At 36.3% G+C, this 24653-nt stretch overlaps 1 long non-coding RNA gene across 3 annotated transcripts in view; it reads left to right on the top strand.

Moving 5' to 3' along the window:
* The first annotated feature begins 215 nt into the window (after nucleotides 1-215).
* Nucleotides 216-24653, top strand: part of LOC308189215 — a 48560-nt gene continuing 24122 nt past the window's right edge. For 2 of the 3 annotated variants that reach the window (XR_013946144.1, XR_013946145.1), the window contains exons 1-2: nucleotides 216-507; nucleotides 810-1014. This is a non-coding gene — a long non-coding RNA (uncharacterized lncRNA). Of the gene's footprint in view, nucleotides 508-809; nucleotides 1015-3946; nucleotides 9703-24653 lie in introns of those variants that run through there. The other variant, XR_013946146.1, reaches the window with a different exon arrangement.

Here is a 24653-nt window from a genome sequence, read left to right as displayed (position 1 = left end):
GGGTGGTGAGCAATTGCATTGTGCATCACTTGTTTCATGTATTTTTGTGTTATTAGTAATACTATTATCTCCCTCCCCTCCCCTCCCCTCCCCTCCCCTCCCCTCCCCTCCCCTCCCCTCCCCTCCCTTCCCCTCCCCTCCCCTCCCCTTCCCTTCCCTTCCCTTCCCTTCCCTTCCCTGTCTTAATAAACTCTCTCTGTCTCAACCCACAGGCTTCATTTTCCTATTTCTCTCCCCCATCCCAGAGAAGGAGGGGGAGGGTGAGAGAACGGCTGTGTGGTGCTTAGCTGCCGGCCAGTTTAAACCACAACAGTTATACATGGAGCTAGGCAACTTTTGTCTGATGTGTAAATTGTCTGATGGATGTAGGAATTTTTCCTAACAGATCCATCCCAATATTCCACATACACTCAGAGACTGAAATCATGAATAAGACCTCCCATGAAAGAACAAGAAGTCTTTGGGGAGAGGAAGAGGGCACAGGGAACTGGGGAGAGAAAAAAATGAGTGAGTAAATGAGAGAGATTTTTTTTTGAATTTTTATTAGTGTCAGTAGTCTGTGTAGTTTTGATTTTACTTTGCCATCTATAAACAGTGATTACCTTCTTGAGAATTCTTGTTTTGAATTTCTATTTTACTTCCTGCTGCAGATTGTGTGGCTTTAATGAACAAAACAACAGAGTACTCCTTGGCCCCAACCGTGGCGTTTCAATAAATTAAGGCATGAAGAACTTAACACGCATTTGACCACCCCATCATGCTTTTCACTGTGATCAAAAAGTAAATACACCGGGTCTTTGTTTTCACAGCCCTGGGCCCAATGTGGTTGGCACAACTGGAATCGGTGGTAGCATGGAAATACTGCCAGTCACAGAAGGGGATCTGGCCCTGTTGAAGAACCAAGGACAGAATACTCAACTCCAACACAGTCAGAAGCAATCTGAAGAAACACAAGAGGTACAGGTATCTAGCATCTGGAAAAGATCATGTCTCATAGGCACTTCATGCGAAGAGGTAAATTTGCAATACATGCCAACAGCAAAGCACACCTTTGCAGCAATGAGTGATAAACACATACTGGGCTGTACTAATAAGGCTGGAGGGGAATGTTTATTCTTCTCCAAGTAGGATGTGTGAAACAACTTTAATACAGTGCCTGTCTTGGGCTCCACATTACAAAAAAAAAAAAAAAAAAAAAAGGCAGTGACAAACTGGAGTGAGTGCAGCAGTGTGAGTGTGAGAGTGCAGCTGCCACGACTATCAGGGGGTATGGAGCAGAGAGCATGAGGAGAGATTGAGGGATCTGACTGGATTCAAAAATCTCTTCCTTTCTAAATTATTCAGTAAATCTATAATTCAAATGAAAAGAGATATGATTTAAAAACAAACAAACAAATGAACAAACAAAAAACCACCACCACCACCAGAAAAAAAAAAAAAAAAAAAAAAAACAGCTCCTGGGGACAAACAAAGGAACTCAGTGTGTACACACATTAGCATTTTTTTTCTGATTAGAGGTTTATTTAGGCAGGTATTTTCTGAACATATACACTTCCTGTGTTTTAGTTCACATTGCAGAGCCACCTGAAAACACATAAATGATACTATTTTTGGATGACACTAAATTAAATGATAGATAAGCCTTCTGCACGTTAACTGCTAATGAGCGTTCATTCAGTTCACATGACTAGCCCAGATCTAACCTGGAATAATGCCTCAAAATTGCATCCAAGGTGTGTATTGGGTTCTCACAACAACCACATGCTAAATCTAACCCTATTGCGTTGTGGCATTTGGAAATTTAGTCTAGACATAGCTTTCGACATTCAGTGATTTAGTAAGTCATATATAATTGGTCAGTTCTATCCAGTCAGCCAGGAAAAGAACCAAAAATCACATAATGGATGTGATTACAAAGGAGAGAATCAATTCAACATCAAGACTGGGAGTTGGTATGGGCAAACAACTAGAATCCCATTAAGCAGCAGGAACAAACTCCAGCCCAGCTGGGGTATTGGAATCATAATTTGTTAAAGCTTTAAATGAAAAAAAAAAAAAATACACAAAAACTACAGATAGAAAACTAGGCCCTGGAAAATCAGGACACACAGTACAAAACTAAGAATAAAAAGAAGGATTTTTAAAAAAATAAATAAAAAATAAATAAAAATAAAGTAAAAGAAACATTATGCATTATAGCAGGTACAGATGCAGAAATAGTCTAAAACATGAGTGAAACTAGGACCCAGAATGACAATACTGCTTGAAATAGGGAAGAGGAAAATCTCTAGCTACCTGTGGACCTGCTTTTAGCATGTGATTGCAAGCACAGAACTATAGAAAGGCTATTAGATGTGAATGAACCTATGGTTGAACAGAAACAATAAGGAACTAAAAGCAGAGAACAGTCACAACTCTTGTTCTTTAAATTTGAACTGACTTTTGGGGCTAGTCATGAAAAAATAGAGGCACTCTTCAAAGAACAGCAGTGTAAAGTTAAAGGAAAAGCAGACAAATTTACACTAAAAATAATTTTAAAAAAAGCAAAACAGAAGTGTGGTAATTATCACTCATCAAAAATTGGTAAAGATCTATTCTGATGGATAATCCCATATTCATCAGTTCTGGATTACTGTGATAAATCTCTATTTCACTCAGTATGTTCTTCCCTAAAAACTAGAGATAACCTTTAATATTCTAGTCATCCTAAAGTAAACAATTTCTGCTCTATTATTTAACTTTATTAATAATTCCATTAAGAAAACTGCTTATAAAAATACTTTTTCCATAATAAAAGCATGGCTTCCGTTTATACTCTGGAACACATCTTAGTATGAAGACTTAGTAATAAAAAACTTGTATAAGCCTCACATCCAAGAGATGTAAATAAAAATGTGAATATGATATGCTATTATATGTTCTTAAATATCAGTGTCTAAACCAACACTAGCAGGCAGAGTTCCTGGAACTGATAAGTATCTAGGGTTAGGGTTAAGGTAAAATTTAGGATTTAAGGAGCGTGAAATTACAGAATACACTGGATGACTGGGATTGCAAAGGAGCTGGAAACAAAACAGAACAACAAACAAAACAAAACTTCAAGTCTACAAAATACTTTCAGTTGTTGGCAATTTTAATGGGATCCCTAGGTGTGGTCAGTATTTGACTTGGGCACTGTCTATTGCTAGTGTTGCAGTTTAGAGAGAGAGAAAGAGCAGAGCCCTTGTGACACGGGGTTTTCCGACTGGCTGCCAAAGCAAGTTGAGGTCAAAATGCTCATAAAGATGCCAAAGGAATCTATTGAAAAGCTGCTGTTTTGAGCACTTTTCTGTGGGAGCCCTAGGTGGGGTGTGCATTGGACCTCGGCACTGTCTAAGGTTAGGGTTAGCGTTGGAGAAAGCACAGACTCCACTTGTGAGTAGGGTTGTGAAAGGGCTGACAAAGGAAGTTGAGGTCTACCAAAAGACTTCTGTTGCAAGCACTGACTGTTTCATGGGAGCCCTAGGTGGGGCAGGTGTTGGACCTGGGTGCTGTCTAGGTCTAAGGTTTGGGTTTACAGAGAGAGGAATCACAGAGCCCCCTATGTGACTGCGGTTTCAAGGAGTCTTTTAAAACATGGTTGAAGTTCACCAAAATCTATCATTTGCCAACACTTTTTCATGGCAGCTACAGGTTGGGTGTTTTTAGACCCGAGCCTTCTCTAGGATTAGAATTAGGGTTTTGAGATAGAGTTGGCCAATTCTGAGCCAATAAGTGATACTTGTTGTGCCTTCCTGATAATTTATTTCATGTAACATAAAATATGCTATGCAACAGCTCTTGGAGATCAGTAAGGAATTTTGAAAATGGTACAAAATCCCAGGTCTTTAAAGACGGAATAGGAAGAGGGGCTTCTAGTGCCGGGCAGATTCCCCTGCAGCTCATGTAAAAGACCATGTTTACGCAGGTTGCTCCCCTGCAAGTACCTCTTCAGAGACAATATGCATGCTGTAGCCCTTGGAAAACCCCATGCTGAAGCAGCTGCACATGGCCTGAAGGAAGCTCCAGCTTGTTGAATGCCCATGCAGAAGCAGGTTTCCAACAGGCACTACAGAACACCTCAGAGATGATCTCTTGCTGGAGCAGATTAACTGGCAGGGCTTGTGACCCATATGGAACCTACGTTGGAGCAGTCTGGCGCTTAAAGGACTTTAAGACATTATATAGGCCTATGCTTGACCAGTTCTTGAAGAAATGCATCTTGTACAAAGTCCATATTAAGTTAGTTCATGAAAGACTATCCCTCGGGATGTACTTTATGCTGGAGTCGGCGAAGAGACTGCAGAGATTTAGCATTATGAATGGACTGTGACTTCCATTCCCCATCCCCCTGTGCCAGCTGGGGAGAGAAGGCTTGAGAAGGGTGGTGGGGACAAGGTGTTTTTAGTTTACCTGTATTTCTGCATTGGGTTTATGTGGCAAGGGCTTGGCAGCACGGGGGCTGCAGGGTTGGTTTCTGGTTCCAACCCTGAAGGTGGAACTTCTTCACAGTAAGGGTGACGAGCACTGGAGCAGGCTGCCCAGGGAGGTTGTGGAGTCTCCCTCTCTGGAGATATTCAAGGCCTGTCTGGATGCCTACCTGGTCAGCCTGCTCTAAGGAACCTGCTTTGGCAGGTTCTTTTGATCTTTCGAGGTCCCTTCCAATCCCTACAATTCTGTGATTCTGTGATATATGGGGGGAAGGTGTTTTTAGTTTGCTTTTATAGTTTCTTACTGCTCTAGCTCGTTAGTAATAGGTAATAAATTATATTAATCTCCCTATACTGAGTCCATTTTGCCTGTGACAATAATTGTTGAGTGATCTCCCTGTCCTTATCTCAACCCACAAGTTTTTTTCACTGTGTCCCTACCCCCATCCCCCCTCCCATCCTGTTCTGTGTGTGGAGTGAGCGAGCAGCTTAGTGGGCACCTGGCAGCCAGCCAAGGTTGACCTTTGACAACCTCTCATGGTTTCAGGACAAGTCCACGTACCACATTTTCTGCAAAGGAGCTTAACACCTATTGCTGGTCCTTGGTTTTCTCTGTACAGGCATAGAAAGATAATTCCCAGAGGACTTTGCATACAGGTGTTTTTGTGTGTGACTTCAACCTTGGGTCCACAAGAGCACCATTTTTACACTCAGGTAGCAGCTGCAAAACTCAAAGTACAGATGCAAGGAAAATTTAAACCATAGAGAACACCTCTGGTGCACCACATCACTAATGTGCTCTTTGCATAAAGGTCAGAAACAAAAATGATTCTCATGCATGTCTAGTTATTACCCATTTTACCCTTTCCCTACATATTTTTTAGTAATAAAAAAGTAAAAATATATCTTCGTACTAAAACCTTTCTAACAAAATTAATCCCGGAATCTAAATCAAAGGATGGCACTATGACAGTATATTCAGTAAAGCTTCAAAAGCCGTGAATGGAGAAATATGCAATTATTTGTTCATTTTTAAAGCATAAATTTATATTTCCATGTATTTGGGGCATGTTATTAATATTTTTTCACCCTAAATATTGACCGAGAAAACAGAATTTGACGTGGAATTGGTAATTTGGCAGAAATGTAATGAGAAGGGGGCCACCAAAATACATGCAACAGCAACTATGACATCCTTTCTTTTGCAAATAGTGAAGTTAGTGGAAGACCAGGCTAACACCTGTGTAGAACACGGAAGGGACATCAAAAACCCAGAATATGAGAACACTGTTTTTGTTTGTTTGTTTGTTTGTTCTTTCTTTTTTCTGATTATCCCTCATTTATTTATTCTCCCAGTAGACCAGGTAAAAGATGGAGGTACAAGAGATGTCTTTGCTGATTTTAACCAACAGGAAATAGATCCCTGGATTTAATTTAAAAGTCTCAGTTCCATTAGAACTTCTTCTATGCTTATTTTTATTGGCATCTTCAAAACTTACAATGCTGATTTATGTATCAACACTGCATCAACTGCAGCCCACAATTCTTGGGCTACAACAAAAGAGCAGTAGCCAGCAAGTCAAGGGAGGTGATTGCCCCACTCTACTCTGCCCTTTTGAGGCCCCACTTGAAGTACTGCGTCCAGGTCTGTGGCCCCCAGGACAAGAAGGATGTTGATCTGTTAGAGTGAATCCAAAGGAGAGCCACAAAGACGATCAAGGGGCTGGAACTCCTCTCCTACATAGAAAGGCTGAGGGAGATGAGGCTGTTCAGACTACAGAAGAAAAAGCTCCAGGGGGACCTCATTGCAACCTTTCAGTACTTGAAGGGGACTTACCTCAAGTACTCACCTTTAGTACTGTGTGCAGTTCTGCGCACCACAGTACAAAAAGGATGTGAAACTGTTGGAGAGTGTCCAGAGGAGGGCTACAAAGATGGTGAAGGGCCTAGAGGGGAAAACGTATGAGGAGCGGTTGAGGTCACTTGGCCTGTTCACCCTGGGAAAGAGGAGTCTGAGGGGAGACCTCATCATGGTCTACAGCTTCCTCACAAGGGGGAGTGGTGGGGCAAGCACCGATCTGTTCTCTTTAGTGACCAGTGATAGGACCCGAGGCAATGGTGTCAAGCTGCAACAAGGGAGGTTCAGGCTGGATATCAGGAAGAGGTTATTCACTGAGAGGGTTGTCACACACTGGAACAGGCTCCCCAGGGAAGTAGTCATGGCACCAAGCCTGTCGCAGTTTAAGAAGCATTTGGACTGTGCTCTTAGTCATATGGTCTGAATTTTTGTGTAGACCTGTGTGGTGCCAGGACTTGGACTTGATGATCCTTATGGGTCCCTTCCAACTCAGGATATTCTCTGTTTCTATGATTCTATGATTCTGTGATTATAAAAAAGATGGGGAGCAACTCTTTGTTCAATCGGATAATGACAGGATGAGTGGGAATGATTTTAAAATAAAAGAGGGAAGATTTAGATTAGAGGTTAGGAGGAAATTTTTCATTCAGAGGGTGGTGAAGCACTGGAAGAGGTTGTCCAGAGAGGTTGTGGATGCCCCATCCCTGGAGGTGTTCAAGACCAGGTTAAATGAGGCCCTGAGCAACCTGATTTAGTGGGTGGCGTCCCTGTCCATGGTAGGGGGGTTGGAACTAGATTATCTTTGAGGTCTTTTCCAACCATGACAACCATTCTATGATTCTATGATTCTGTGATAACACACAATACTACTATTGCTCTCTGTAGATGAGAATTGATTTGATGCAATTCTCATTTGTTTTTGAGATTCTCTCTCCCATCAAACAGGCATACAACTTTTACTTTTGTAAAGCATTTGCGTATACAGAAGATGTGTTTGAACTCTATTTCAAGGCAAACTATTTATACAGTCTAAAATAAAAGGATCAAAGTTAAAGGAAAAGAGAGAAATGTTTCTAACTCAGAGAAAAAAAAAAAGAAAAAAAAAAACTATTACAGCTAGAATGACCCCTCAGTAGATTTTGGTTTCTTTATTAAGCTTCAAAATAATGTACTGAATAGTTTGATACCCTGAGTTTTCTTCTTTTTTCTTTTTTGGAAAATACAAGAAAAACGTCAAAGAAAACTATTGTGTTCAGAGACTAGGAGGATGAGAAGCCCAAAAGCAGACTGACTAATTAATTAATTAAATAATTAATTAAAACAGAAAATTAATCAGAATTCCCTACTTTTTAGAGACCATGATCAAGGTTCAGCCAATCTAATAAGAGGATATTGCATTAAAAAAATGGTAACTTGTGTAAAAGATTAACTGAAGAAAACAACCTAAAACTACACTATATTTTGAAACATTTTCAGAAAATGAAAACTGCTAATTTCTAAGTCTTTATCAAACCAGACATGCAGGCATCTCATTAACCCCTCAAGACATGGCTCTCAAACACTGCTTTAAATTCTTTCCCATAGGGAAGACCGATTGGCCCATGGGGAGGAAAGTTTCCTGTATTTTGGTTTAGGAAATTTATTTATTTTTTCTTAATTATAAGATTTATAAGGACATTAAGAAATACAAAAGACAAGAACTCTAACAAATCAGTTCTCAGTTAGGAGCCTTTCTAGTTCTGACATGAAAGTGATTTGATATCTTGCTTCATTTTCTCTCATCTGTTACACATTCAGACAGCTCTAACAAATTTTTCAGAAGGTACTCTCAATATGTCATGAAATATGTTGTGTTTTTTTTTTCTTGTAATGTATTTAAGAATTATTATGCACTGAGGTAACTTCCTTTTAGGGTAACCTTCTTATATGCAATTTGTAACACATCAGATGCGGAATGTTAGAAACATCTGGACCTCTCCCTCACGTCAAAAAATATATTCTGCTTCCAAAACCTGTATGGAATTGATTAAATATCTCTAATTACAGAACAATCCTATTACTCTTTAGTCTCTAAACAGAAGTTATAACCTGAAAAAGACATTTAGTTACTAGAATTGCACACTGCAGTTCCACGTTACTCCATTTCAAAAGCCACCAGGTATATATGTCTGTTATCTATCCCTAGCCCTAGTCCTTGAGCAAAGAAATATGGCAGCATTTTCAGGCAAAGATTGATAGTGGTATTAATTAGTACTGACACTACTTCAGGTGTGTCAGCAAGTAGTGAATATACGATTCATTGATCTAACAATTTCATGAAATCAACAAAAAATCTCATACTTTGCATTGACATTTTCCAAGCTGCCACAAATACCCTGCAGTATCACTGCAATGTTTCTGAATAAATGTAAGGTGGAAAACAAGTAACAATGTATTCCTACCACAGCCATGACTAAGTGATGAAAGAAGCATTGACTGCTGTAAGCTACCAATCTGCCTGTATCAATTACTTGCCTGCCCAGGAGAGATCAATTCTGCATTTTCAATACCATTGGAGTTTACCAAATGAAAAATAGAAAAAGAAATAATTAGTGTAAAACACTGAAGTTTATCATCATTGCTGATTTATCATACTGTGTGTTTTTCATACAACTGTAAAAAAATATACATATATATTCTCTAGAATGGTTAACTTTGTAAGCCATTGTTCTCTGGCATTGTAAATGATTTTTTTGTTGTTGTTTTGAAATGTAAATAGAAAAAGCATTCTTAGTAGTCATGATACTACCATGCCTGGGTTCATTTTGGTTAAATTATTTCATACTGTATTACAATGCTTTAGTTTAAAATGTGTCTACCCTTGGGGGGATGGGATGAATAGGTATGTTCACAGACAGCCACTGAACTTCAAAGCCTTTAGTAGTCTAAACTGAAACATGGTAATTAAGAACTTAGGTTGTGAAATGCACTAGTTTTCAGTTTGTCTGCTTCTGCTAAAAGGATATTCATCTCTGGGCTAACACGCTATTTTGCCTGAATAGTGCCTCACTAAATCCAAATGGGCTTATCCCCTCCAACTGGTTTAACCGTAAGGTGTTAATTCAGCTGTTAGACATCCCCAGGATTTGCAACATTTGTTTGGGTTGCTCATTGTGCTTGAACCTGCTATCTAATATTTTAATGGTAGTCTGTACCTTTAAATGGGTTTCACTGGAGACCTTTCAATAAACATATAATTGACTTTTGGGATGTTGGCTTGATTTAGGGACAATAAAATTAATTAATTTTGAGTAGCTCAGTGCAACTCAGTTTTGGGAAGAGAGAATCAGTTGGCTTTATTGCTATCATAAAGATGAACACTTTGGTGACCACCAATTAAGCTTTTTTTTTTTTTTTTTTTTTTCCAGGGTGTAAGTACTTCTTTGTCCTACACATGTAACTCCAGCGGGCTATTGGCCTTGCTCTCCAGATAGAAGGGATCCATTGCCTTTAAATTGTAACATCATGGAGCAATTAAAGAGAAAAAGTCTCTATACTGATAATCTGTTTCCCAATCATTCAGTTTTTCTGATTGAAACTGCAAACAGTGTGTGAAAGAATAGACTAAAGAAGAATGCATAGAAGGAAGTAGGAATAAATACATCCATTACACTGTCTGAACACTTCAATAGTTCTAGAATTTGTCACAAAGTAGGACTGAATTGAAATGATAAATACGAAAGAACAAGACAAGCATGCAATGTGGAAGAATTCCGGCCTTCTCTTGTGTCTTTACCTTACAGTAGGGTTTGTTTTTTGCATTTGTTTTGTAAGCATTATTTTTTACATAATGCTAACTATTTAACAAGTAGGGCCAGACAAAATTCATGTCATATATACTGTGGAGAAATGGAAACAGAATTTGGTAAGTAATTTAGAATATCAGAAAGCGACCTTTTTGATGGGTTTCCAGGTATGTAGAGTCATCATAGATTTGAAGTCTGAATCTGTCTGACACTAATTGTTTGTTCTTATTGTACACCGACTACATGTCAAGTTGCCTAAATTCTCATCAGCTTGTTGCTCTTAAACTTGGGCTGTTTCTGTAGGTTAAATGAATACACCTTATTTTAAAAGACAAGAATTTATTGCAAGTCTAATTGAAACAGTCTAATTAAACAGTTGTTTTCAGCCCAGATTTAACTATTACAGAAAAAGAAAGAAAATATTACTATCACATAAAACGTGCCAACAATATCACAGTTAAAAGTGTTATGCACACTTTTTGGACCTTCCCATTGCACCTCTGAGTTCTCAACTTCAGATAACCTCAGTCTTGGGGAATTTTGCATTGGGTGATCCAAAGTCCTTTCTGGAAGGAATTTGATGTTAACAATGAAGATTTCTTCTGCTCCACCCTGGGATCTACTCAGGATTGTTTTTCTACATTTTCTACTACGCATTAGAAATTACTCTTTCTTCACTGCTATGTAATTCCATGATTTAACCCCAAATTTGCTATATATGGTATATATTACATGTTAGCTACTTATTCATTGTTATCCCTGAAATGGTTATACTTAAGTCCCAGGAATGCAATCATTCAATAACCGATATTTAACCACTGGCAAATTATTTAAGTTGTCTGGTAACTTCTTCTGCCTGTGCTTTCAAGACCTCTGCTATAATCTCCTGTAATCCTCTACATTGCATTTTTATTCTAGGGTCATAAATAGTTCATTCCACCCAGCATAACCACTTGCTATTGCTGCCTATTGTTTACAAAGAATTGTTTACATAGCAATAGATGTCATACCATGCAATCAATCAAAGCTAAGCAAAAGCTAAAGGAAATGAGATAACAGTCACCTTGTTAGGACAGCTGTTAAAGCTAAACAAGCTTAAAGAAACTTCCATGTAATCCAAGTCCAGGTAAAGCCTCACAAGCCCTGAGGTTGTCATTGTTAGCATAACACAAGACTTGTGGGCTGTTGCTGTAAAGGCTGCACCATATTCAGTAAGCTACAAGTCTACAGTCTCTCTCTCTGTCTCTCTCTCTCTCTTTTTTATGTTAGATGTTAATGTTTATCACATACCTCATACCAGGAAAAGGCGGTGCTCTAGGCAGCATTTAGGCTGTTGCCTAAATTTCACAATTAAGATTTCAAATATGAAGTCTGAAAGGATTCTGCAAATTTTCACCATGTTACTATAGGGGCTAATACGAAAATTATTGCATAGGAGTGTTATGACCATACAGAAAGGCTTGTTTATAGTAAAGGGCCTTTTTCATATTCAAATCAATTAGTAACAAATATTGATGTAAGAATATTTTTACCTTACTAGTTAGTCATCATTTGAACATAGCTGTATATGCAAGATCATAAGTATTTGCTCACAGGTTTCAAACTTAAAGTACAAGGGTACTCTATAACCCCAAAAATAGAAGCTCCCCTCAGAGAATTTCACAATATTTGTTAAATCTTCATGCCTTAATAAGCAATGGAAACCTGGCATATACATAGGTGGCTAAAATCATAGATTTAGCATTAAAATACTATTGTATCACTTGTCTTTTTTAACCTAAAAGGAAGTCATGTCTTTTATGATAGAAATTTATTAGCAACTGCCAGCATCCTGTCACATTCAATCTAGTCAGCATTGAAGGGATGCACACCCCACATGGACAATTATTTTCCATCTGTTTTCATCCATCTTGTAGAAGAACAATTTAAGAAGAATAGTTTGAAAACCCAAATAAACTAGCTTTAATAGGCATTTCCTTTGAAAGTTGTTGGAGTAACACACAAGTTCCCACAATCACTAACCTCAAATTACTAGTTCTGTTGGGAATAACAGATGATTTGATCCACAGAGACCAATCAAGGTCTTTCCCTAAACATTAATGTTTACATTTCTATTATTCTATTTTTTTTCATCCACTAATATATTATATCCACCAACAGTATTTAAAAAATAATAATAATAATAAAAATAAAACATGATAGTTGGATGATATATATGTTCTCACTCAATAAATGTATAGCCCGGGTCAGAACTCTTCAATGGGTGAAAAAACAGATGGCTTCATAAGCATTAATAAATATTTTATATAATATTTTCTGTATTTTCATTTCTTCATTTTCTTTCTTAAGTAAATAACATTTTCTATCACATATCTGTACTGGGTCTGGCTGGAATGTTAACTTTCCCTGCAGCAACCCATACAGTGCTGTGATCTGCACTTGTAGCTAGAACAGGTGTGGTATTACATCAGTGTTGTGTCTGCTGCTGAGCAGCGCTGGCACAGCATCAGGACTCTCTCTAACCCTCCTAGAGGGTGGGCAAAAAAGTGAGAAAGGAACATCACCAGGGCAGCTGACCTAAACCAACCAAAGGGATATTCCATACCATTATGATGTCACACTCAGCAATAAAAGGTGGAAAAAGGAAGAAGAGGGAAGGGGTGGGCTCTTGTTGTGAAAACGTCTCTCGTCCCGAACACCGGCTATGTGCGTTGAGGCCCTGCTTCAAGGACATGGTCAAGCACCGCTCATTTGTGGGAAGTAGAGAGTAATTTCTTTCCTCTGCACTTCCACACAGCCTTTACTTGTTTTGTTTTGTTTTGTTTTGTTTTCCCTTTCCCCCTCCCTTTTCCCCTTTCCCTTTTTTCCCTTTAGTTAAATTGTTTAATTAATAATAATCTTTCCTTAATAATTATTATTTTCTCTTTAATTAAATTATCCTTACCTCAACCCGTGAGTTGTTCTTTCCTTTACTTCTTCCCCTCCTCTTCTAAGGAGTGAGAGAGCAGTTGTGGTGAGTTCAGCTGTCTAGCACGGTAAAACCACCACAATATCAGACCTTTTATTGTGTGGAACAGCAAATGCTGTATAGGTTTCTTGGCAGAAGTATTTCACCTCTAGAAGGAATACAAATGAAAGTCCTGAAAGTGGACAAACAATGAAAATATGGCAAAATTCAACTCTTAGTAAAGGATGGCAACTACAACTACAGCTATAGAGGTCCTGTGAAAGGAAAATGTAAAAAAGGGACTATATCAAAGAGGTGAAAATGCCCTAGAGGTGTCCTGGGATTATAGATGTTGCAGCTGCACTGCATGTCGGTGTCCTGGTGCTGGCAGCAGGGGCTGCAGTGCAGCCCCTGTAAGGGGAGGCCCCTGTGAGGAGGGGCTGCCCTTTGCCAGACACATACGGTGCCAGCTGGCTCCAATGAGCAATACTGCAGGGCACTGCTGAGTTTGGCCACCAAGGTGGTGGCACCTCTGGGGAAACAAACTTATGAAAGGGAAAAAAAAAAAAAAAACACACAACACTGGAGTAAAAGTGGAGAACAGATATGAAACAGTGAGATAGAGCTGAGGGAACATCAACGTTGGAGAAGAAGGAGCTGAAGGAGATGATTCCCTTGCAGCCTGCGGAGAGTACTACAGGGGAGCAGCTATCCATGCTGCAGCTTGCAGAGTACCCCACCCCAGAGCACAGTAGATTAAAAAGTGCGCAGAGAAAGGAGCACCATATAGAAACTGCCATGTACTGACTGCCACCCCACCACACACACACATTCCCCCCTGCTGCTCAGGGCGGAGTAGAGGAGTCAGGAGTGAAGCTGGGCCTGGGAAAGGGGAAAAGAAAGGCATTGCTTTAATGTATGTCTTTTTGTTTCCCTCTGGACAAATTATTATTTATTGATTTATTTATTTGTTTGTTTTTTAATTGGCAGGAAGTTACATATTGAGTCTGTTTTGCCCACAACAGTGCCATAACTGGAAAATGATCTGCCTGTCTCAACGTGACCCACAACCTTTCTTGCTTGGGTTATTCCTATTTTCTTCCTTTGTTCTTCTGAGTCAGAGACTATGCAAGCAGCTGGGTGGGAGCTGTTAACCATGATTAACCCATCACAGAGGTGAAGGAAATTTAATGTTACTCCATTATGTCCTGTTCAGGTTAATGAACATGAGAAAAGCAATGCTGTAATAAAACAGGTAATACGGGTAATAAAATAATGGCATAGTTCTGTGATGGGAGAAAATGAATATATAAAGATGGCCCAAAACATTCTGGCTAGGATTAAGGTGCATAAGCAGAGGCACTAATTATGTTTAAAGTATAATGGTTCAATTATACAATTTATGGGAAGACCACATTGTTTGCAGCCTTGGACAGAAGGTGTTAGGTGTGTGGGGGCTACAAGGCTTAGTAGGGGATTAGAAGTCCTATTAGAAAAGGTTTCAAGTGGTGAATATGTTTACTCTTCTTTCTTCAAGGATGAAAGAGGACTGTATTACATTGTATAAATGTTTAAAAGGGTCACAAACGAAGACCTTGAGAAAAGTCTGTTCTGATTCTAAGGGATTATTATAGCAGGAAGTCATTGCTCTGAAGCTAGTAAACAGTCTTTCAGAATCAGCATTATACTGGATTGATATGCATGTGGATTTCAAGAAAATGTACAGTTATTGTAATTATTGTAATGATTTTGTTAGGAATGGTAAACATAGCTGAAGATTTAAATTTACTGTTAGCTGGTGAACATTAGGATCATAGAATAGAAGCATATAATCATTTAGAGTGTAAAAGACCTCTAAGATCATCTGTTCCAACCTTTCACCTAGCACTGCCAAGTCCACCATTAAATCATGAAAAGTATAAGGTATGTCTAATGCCTTGTTTTCCATTAATCATGATATTGAATAGCAGATGAATATCTGAATTAAAATTACTTCCATTCTTAGAATATTGGGAAGGTTCTCATAATATAAATTATTTATTTTTGAGTGTTAAAAACTGTATTAATCAGGAACTTTATGGCTATATAAAACACCCATAATTTTATGATCTCTTCCTGCAGAAGAAGTGGTTAAATATGTTTATGAACATGTTAAGTTGACTTCAAAACAGTCTGGCACTACTAAAATTTTCTATGTCTATCTCTGGTGCTTCTATAATTTCACTAAGAAAGTCACACAGTCTGATTTATTTTTGTGCAGGACAAAAAAAAAAAATGATGGCAACTAACACAACTTGTTTTATTTCCCTTGTAAATTTGTCCAGATACCTGAGAAAATGTATATTTGTATACAATTTTCTAAGAAGGCCCCAGTAATGTCCATAGCAGTTTTTCAGAACAGTCCAGCAGTGCTGGAATTATTGAACATGACATCTGCTGTAGACCTGTTGGGTCAGCCCAGCAGACTTTGCAAATGCATTTTGCTGTTCATCTGATAGACAATAGATTCATGTGTGTGTTCTATCCACAGATGAAGTCAAAACATAATTACAAAGAAATGGGTATTGAAAGTGATCAGAAAAAAAACTCTATTCTTGAAAATACCTCAAAAAGTGTATTCTCACACACACACACAAAAAAAAAAATAGTAGTACAAGTAAGTACTAAAAAAGTCAGAAACCTGTGTTGTTTTTTTTCTCACTTTTTCCTTGATGTAATTTAGTAGTAAAAGTAAAATATAACAAAAAAACACTTTTTTTTGCACTCCATTGTTCAGAGTGCATTGATTCCATAAATTTGAGCACCCTGTACAAAACAATTTTAGTCATATTTTAGCTGACTATATTGTGCAGTGCTCTAATAAATGTGCATGTGTGTGAATTACAAGTGGACTTTACTGGGTATTATAAAAATACAAATGAAATAACCCTTAGACTTTTATTATTCATTCTCACAAATATATTCAGTTAAATATTTGTGTTATCTGGGCTATGAATGCCTTCTATACTCAATGAAGGAGGGGAAAGCACCCTGTGTACTCTACCCCTATTTTCTGAACTAATTTAAGAATAGGTTTCTGTCTTGTTATTTTAACATAAATACATTCAGGGTGGTACAACAGACTTATATAATCTTTTCAAATAAAAACAGAAATTACAAAATATCTTAGTTCAAGCTGCTGTGTTGTAGATTGAATGGAAAAATGTGCTCTGAAAATACTAAGAACTCAGTCACTGATGACTTGCACTGTTCTTAAAAATCATCTATAATGCTTTACTGTGATTTATGTAAAGATAGCATACACATAATCAAAAAAAAAAAAGCATATCCTTTTCATCTTCAGAACCCTTTTCTACAATCACAAATTTTTTTTTCAGAATTACTTTAATACTCACAATGGAATGCAGCATCTGCCTAAGTAGATGTAGAATAAGACATCAAGTTCAGCTGGTATCAAAACCCTTTAGAATCCTTGTAGTATATAGAAATAATCTGCAATTCCTTTTGGCTTTACTAAAATTGAAATTGTGCTTTTAATTCTTAGAATCATAGACTCACAGAATTGGAAAATATCCTGAGCTGGAAGGGACCCACGAGGGTTATTGAGTCCAATTCTTGACTCCACACAAGTCTACCTTTGAGTTAAACCATGTGTCTATGAGCATTGTCCAAATGCTGTTTGGGCTTGAGGTAATGACCACATCCCTGGGGAGCCTGTTCCATTGCTTGATCACCTTCTTGGTAAAAAAATAAATAAATAATAATAATAATAATAAAAAATCTTCATATCCAATTGTAACTTCCCCTGCCACGTTTTTAAGCCATTCCCTCATGCCCTACCTGGTCACCGGAGATAAGAGATCAGCACTTTGGTCTCTACTCCCCTTCATGGGGAAGAGTTAGACAACAATGAAGTCAGTCCTCAGCCTCTCCCAAACTGAAGAAACCAAGGATCCTCATATATCATGCCCACTAGTGTGGTTTCTATTTATTTTTTTATTATTTTTTTTCACCATCTTTGTTGCCCTCCTTTGAACACATTCTAATATTTTGTTATCCTTATATTGTGGAGCCCAAGACTGCACAATAGAATCAAGAGACGATATTGCTGGTCACAGTTAATGATTTGCTGGGAATTAAAAAGCCTCTTAATAATCATTCTTAATCAGAAGCTAGAAATATATATCCTGACTTCTGCATACAAGCTAGAAAGAAGAACAAATAATTGCCTTCTCTGTAAATGATGATGAGACTGACCTGAGCCATGTTTAAAAAACATTGAAATTGCCAGACAAAAGAGATATTTCAAGACTATAAATTGAGGTTTTTAGACTAAACTATATATAACATATTAAAGTTGTATTACTTTTGCAAAGTCATTCTCACTTATGTAACACACTGTATATATACATATATTTTTCATATATTACAATGTATTAATTTCACTTTAAGTGAGACATTCTGTAAAAAGTAATAATTTTTTTTGTTTTCAGTTTTTCATTGAATAAACTATTATTCAATCAGTTCTGCTTACAAGACAGGACATCAACAGATAACTAAAGAATGCTTGATGATATTAAGACTGCATTTTTTGTTAAGGCCTCTTGAATGTTTGATAACATGAAGATTAAATTTCTTGTTAAGGCATTTTGTGCTGATGAGCTGAGGCAGAGATCTACCCTTTTCAGCCAGAAGACATTTCAGTTTCATTAAATTACTTAATCCATTCTGATACAGGGAGGGATTAATTTTCAAATAACTTCCATAGGTTTTACCTGTGATATCCTTTTTAATGAAAAACCCCAAAATGGAAATTATCAACCCTGATTTTTTTTTTTTATGTAAAGGTCTAATTTATCCTGAGAATTTTCATGTGACAGGAAAAAATAAAACCAAAACTGCACCGTTTTCTGTAGTAAAACAGCTTTTAAAAAAGTTTCACTCAATCCTGTCCACTACTACCATATTCATGTTCATTCTAGTGATGTTATGGATCTCCCTGAGGTTTATATTCTACCCATCTTACATTGCTGAATCCATTTAATCACAAAAACAAGGCTTAGTTTTTGACATCAATTTTAATTTACAGGCACTTTTCAAAGCCTCCTGCTCTCAGATCAGCCTTATTCATTTTCTACTTGTTATATTCTTGAAATTGTATGTGTGATACCTTAAGCTTTTTAATGTTAGATTTCATTTGTCATGTGTGAAGCCAATTATACAGTTGACTCTTATCTATCTGAACTCCTTTTGATGCATGCAGTCTTTGCTTACTACTTCCTCAAAGTTCTGAATGATCAGAAAATTCCACAAGTTGTTACCTGTTTTTTCTGCCAGGAAATTTATACATAATTAGAGGATTTGAGCAATGATTTTCTATCATGTGTTTGACATATTTCTTCCATGTACCACTACCTACTTGGATCTTCACTAATGAACAGTGCAACTTCCCATTTGTGCCAAAAAAAGTCTTCATATGATATTTTTAAAATCAGCTTTTCATCCTTTGTCCTTTTTCACTCTGGCTGCCAAAGCAATGCAAAACATGTTGCTATAATTTACCAAAGGATTAAGAAAATCCCAGTAAATGTTCTCGTCTCAGCTACCATTGTCATCATTTCTTATCTCTTTCAAAAAGGTAAAGAGGTTGGTTAGGCAATATGTTCCTTTTTCTATATTCATTTGGGAGATCTGTTATCTCATTACTGCACAGGTGTTCTTTTGTGCTATTGCTCGATATACCTTATTAGTTTGCTTACTCTAGAGAAAAAATGCCCTAGTTTAAAAAATTGGTAGATGTTAACATGGATGAAAAAAATTAAATAAAAAATGCAAGACCTAGTAAAGAAATGAGTTTCTGTAAAACCCTCAATTTGTCCCTGGTTTGCAATGACATTTTTTTCCCTGTAATTTTAAACTAGCAGGACTAATCAAATACTGGGTAGGAGAGTAATAGCCACTAAAGTCAAATGACCCACATTGGACAAAAAAACTACTTATAGGTACTCATATTTTGTTTTCAAATTCTGACTTGTGTATAAAATAAAGCATATGATCTGTGAACCAAACTATACCTGCTTCTACTCTTTTAAAACCTTGAGCTATTCTATTGATCTAAACCTACAGACTTGAGTTTCAGTTTACATTTACTGAGAACTGAAAGTGGAAGGAGAAAGAATCTGCATAGCAAGAATTGCCTGCAACTTCCACTGTAAAGACATGCTCTTAATGGAATTTTCTATATTATGAAGTTTGACTATACAATTCACAGATCTTATTAAGTAAAGGCTAGATGTGCAAGAGCCATGTGAAGAATTTAATGGTAAATGCACTATATATTTCATTTTGACAACAAAAATATCATAAGATCAGGAAAGACTCACTTTTTTTTTTTTTTAAAAAAAAAAAAAAGCTACTCTACAGAAAGTGAGTTGAACTTGAGCTTTCCAATATGGATGAACAAATACATGAGTAAGCTATTACCGTCATAGGGATTGAATAATCCCTGAGAAATGGTTCAGCCAGCCCTAAATCTCTTTTTCCCAATAATGAGTTTGTACTCTGATTGGAAATAATATATTATTTGAAAATAGTTTAAAGAGGAATAATTCGTTAGGCATATTACTCCAGTTTGTTTTCCCTGTCTTCCCTCTCTTTTGATTTCTTCTTTCTTACTATTTGCAATACGTGATTTCATTGATTTCATTACGTATTTCGGTACATTTTGTACAAACTTGGAGTCTCAGTTTAAAGGGCCTTTGGATAATTATATAACACAGATAATTATATGTTATAAAGATCATTATACCATGGCTGTACACGAACTGGCTTTTTGGCATTTTCTGTTATGTTTCTAGTCATACAAATATACAACTTTTAGACTAGCAAAGCTCATTTTTAGTGTGTAGAGTATGTTACTAGCCATAGGGAGGGTCAAAGATGGCTATGACTATTACAGTATTAGGAGTGGGAAGGCAATAATAAATTTACATTTTACTCATCTGTTGCATTTCAAAAGTTTTCTACAACTTTGAAACTTAAAAAGATAAGAGTCGCTGAGGGGGGTTGTTCTCAGTAAACAAGATTCATGACTTTTATGTGGGAAAAGAATGGTACAAAAGGAGTTAGGGAGAAAAAATGTAAAAGTAAGATACATTTCTATCAGCTCTAACTTACTCAAATTTTCTGAGAAATTATACAGATAACTTTGTTTATTGACCCAAAGGATAGTGTTATCACCCTGTCAAGATATCATCCAGTAAATTCAGAAAATTTGAGTGAAACCCACGTTTAGAAAAACATGGTGGTGAAGATATGTCTGTTGATCTCTCCCAGCTGGATATGTGAAATAGGTTTTGGAAATGAGATTTCTATTGAGAGGACTGAACGCTCTCGGTAGTGTACTAGTGACATTAACCTATGGATGCTGGAGAAAACAAAGCAATAACTTCAGAAGTCCAAATCAGAATCACTGTTGAAAGCAATCCCGGGCTGTAAAAAATAAGAAAGAAAAAAAAAAAAGAATCAGGGCCTGGGATGTTTATGAAGCAACATTTGTTTTCTAAGGTTTGTGTATGTTTGTGTCCTTTTATATATTTCTTTGCATACTAATATAAACTAACCTTACTATTCAATCTTAATATGAATTCCATACTCACAATCATTTCTTCTGAGGTCTCACAAGCCTTCTGTGTTCCCTCCATAACTTTCCCAAGATAGCAGGGCCCATATCAGACAAAACTTATGAAAACAGCAAAAGGTTTATTCAGATGTTATTGGATTATATGAGATGCCTGTAATAATTTAGACCAATGGACAAAAAGCATTATTGAGAGAGGCAGAGAGAGGAGAGAGGCATCACTAGTGTCTCATCTTAGGGGACTAATGAATAAAAAGACATTTGTGAAAATTATTGTTCTTCATGTAATGCAAACAGAGAAGGCTGGAAAAACAAACAGTGACAGTATGGTAGATTGAGTCATATTTAATAATTACTTTCTGAAAATAAAACAAAATGAGAACTAAACAAATGCCTAAAAAGAAATTCGGGGAAAAAAAAATGTAAGCCATATTACTATGGCTTTTCACTATGATTGCTCTACTACTAGTATTTACTGTCATTGGAATAACTGCCTCTTTTAATCATCAAAATGATTAGGTGTGTTAGGACAATCCTTTTTCTTAAGACAAGTTTCTTAAAAATAAGAGTATTTGTGGAACTTCCTGAAGTTCTTCTATAAAGGTAACTATTAGATGTACTAAACAAACAAAAAAAAGAAACAAACCACAAGTTATTTTTCCATCATTATTTATTGACCTAGCAGTCTATGCTTATCAGGAATTTTGGTTAACTTGATTAAAGGGACCTCAGAAAAGATTGCCTCTCAAAGAATTTTTAAAATTTTGTGAAATTGTAAGGTATATTTTTTTTAAAAAATGTACATTTTAATAGGAATCTCTCTCCTAGAAGAGACCTCCTGCCATCCAGGAATGTCTATGAAAATAATTTATCTCCATATTATACCAAATCTTCATCCACATATGAACAGGGCAGCTATTTTATTTTATTTTATTTTATTTTATTTTATTTTATTTTATTTTATTTTATTTTATTTTATTTTATTTTATTTTATTTTATTTTATTTTATTAATACCAAAAAAATCATAGAGCCTAAAGGCAAAATATTCTCTGTTTTGCATACCATCATTCAACTTCAATACTCACTCAAAAGCTAATTTAGTATTCCCATGTCTCAATAAATGTATAGTTACCATTCATGGAACCGAGGCATTACTGCTTCACTAATAAAAAGTTATGTTTCTTCTTTTAAAGATATGATAACAAGTTACCACAGCTTCCAGTATAACAAAATACATTTTGATGTGTTAAATAGTAAATATTCCCAAAGCAAAATCACACAGATAAATCAACCATTTCTGGTTTGACTGTGTTTAAAATATAAAGCATATACTAGCCTAGTAAAATAACATAAAATGAACAATGAAGTCTCTTCTGACTTCAACTTCCTGACTTTTGACTTCATTGAACATAGTTTTCAACCTTTACAGGTTGCTGTAGCAACCTATAGCAGCCAGCTGCAGTTTGACTTTCCTTCCATGCTAAATTTCATATTTGCAGTAATGGTTTTGTAAATGAATTCCTGACCTTTATCTGAAGAAAAATAGGTTCTGCCAAACATTAATACTTGTAGTACCTTGAGATATCCCTGATTCATATCATTTATTTAGGGGTTGTTTCTGTCTGCTAGTAGCATGTGCTCTTTCCTGTACGAATATGTTCTCATGAGGGTCAAAATACAGTGACTAATGTCAAAATTCTTTCACAGAGCCTTAAATTAAGTTTTGTTTTGTTTGGTTTAATTTATAATCAGTCTGTACTACTATAAAAATTCAAGCGATTGGTCCAAAGGGGCTTGGTGTTACCACTGTTCATATATGTTTGAAGAAAACAAAACATTTTTCCTGGGGTTACTTCTCATTTTATATAATTCTGAGCTCTACTGTGTGTTAATAAATCACCTTTTACTTAAGAGCATTGCGCTTCACAGACTTTGTAGTTCTCTTATAATCAATGAGGAGAGTGGGGCACAGGACAGTGAGGATCACTTGTTCAAGGTGTGCTCTGTGCAGCAAATGGAGGGAAATACTGCAACACTCTGTAAAGGAAAGGGCATTACTTCTGTGAGCAGTTGTGACTTTTCTAGACTGGTGAAGGACTAAATAGTCTATCAATAAAAAGATTGTGTTTGGTTGAAAAGACAACTAAATCTAGCTTTGCACTCTGCTGCTGCTCCTCAGAAATTACTCTGCCCTCACCTTATCCTGAAACATTGCTGAGCTCTCAGCAGTAAGTTGCCTCTGCACAGGGACAATCTTCTTTTAAAGGCAGGAGTGAAAGTTACATTTAGGAAGTATGTGCTTCATATCAGATAAGACTTCAGGTTGTAGCTTCTACTCCTAATGACTCAGTTCTGAAGTCATTCATTTTTTCTTTACAGTTTCTAACACTTTCTCTCATTGTCTTTCATCTTCTACTCCCAAAGCCCTTATTGTGGCAAAAATGTTTATTTCTCACAGTGCCATTGCTGCCAGCATGAAAAAAAACAGGCTTGTGGATTACAAGTATCTATCTTTATTTAAGAAAAATTACTAGCTTGTAAAATATATATATTTTTTTTTATTTGTAGCCATAGTTATTCATATTTTCTCCCTGTTGTGGATTGCTGATGTATGGAGACAATGCTTATTGTTGAGTGAAGCAAATACACCTGGACTGCCAGCAGCTCTAGGGAGCTCATGTTTTATTGACTAGAGAAACTAGATGGGTGCTATTATTTTTTGTCTGTACCTTTTAAATTGATGTCATAGACACCAATTCATTTGCACTTGCTTGAACTGCCTCTGCATTCTAAGAGTTCTGAATTGTATTTGTTTTCCAGATTCTGTAGCAGCCACCCATTTTGAAAATGAACAAGTTCAGTTTTTCTCTGAAATGGTGAAAAAAAATCTCTAAAGGTCTCTAATTCTTACTGTGTGCTTTTAATATACAGTAAAACATACTGAGATTTTTTTGGGAAAATATTTCCATTAAGAATCAGATGATAATAATTTTCATTAATATGGAAGAAAAATAAAAACTCTTTAGAATAAAACATATATTAATATTGAGTACTTCTAGCTTTATGTATAAAAACTGTTATCACTACTAAATATGCTTGCTTTTAAATTGCAGTGACCTAAACTTTCAGAAAGACATAAATCATTCTAATGGTACATTTGATTTTTTAGTAACAGATTTATTTATTGATTGATTGATTAATTCTATCAGGAGAGTATTTCATTCTAAAAAGACTAAAGAGCAGGAAACGGCTGATTTTGCCTTCCTCTACTGCAAACCATCAGAACACCTCATGTAGAAAAGTGTGATTTCCTGACTTTTGCAGTTTTAACAATGGATTCCTAGGGAGAATTAGGGGAAATAAGTTAATTTAGAAACCATAAGTTTACCATAAGATTTTGACGCCCTGAGTCTTTTAAAGATGGGATAAAAATAGGTGTTAACAGGGTGAAATGGAAAGAAAGAAAGCAATTTAAGAAGCAATTTTTTACTGTCTAGTCAAGTCATATGACTTTATGGAAACTATATAAAAGTTATTGTTCTTCAAAGGATAATAAGTATACCCTTACTTTGATGCCAGCTGTTTCATGGAATAATTCCCACATGATATAAAACCTGTGTTGTTTTGTGTGTGTTTCTCTGTTTGCTGTTGTTTTTCTCATTAGTGTTATTATAACATTAGCAAAGTCTGAGAAAGTGAAAAGAATTTAAAATCTGTGGAGTTAAATATTGTCTTCAGCAACACTTGTAGAATATAGAGGTGTTGATTTTTTCTTTTCTTTTTTCTTTTTTTAAATGCTTTTTTTTCCAACAAATGTTTCTATTTCTACTTTCCAATTTCTATATTCTTGCAAATTTATTTTATTACAGAGTTTTAAAACTGAACACATTGATAACAGTAGATTTTTGAACTATAAACTCAATGTAAAATGTGGAAAAAAATGCTTCTGAATAGAAAGCAGGGCATTTTGTTATG

The sequence above is a fragment of the Anser brachyrhynchus genome, assembly GCF_964034855.1.
Source record: "Anser brachyrhynchus genome assembly, chromosome: 2".
Taxonomy (NCBI): Eukaryota; Metazoa; Chordata; class Aves; order Anseriformes; family Anatidae; genus Anser; species Anser brachyrhynchus.
Note: the sequence above shows the minus strand (reverse complement) of the source record. Positions and strands in the feature narration are given on the sequence as shown.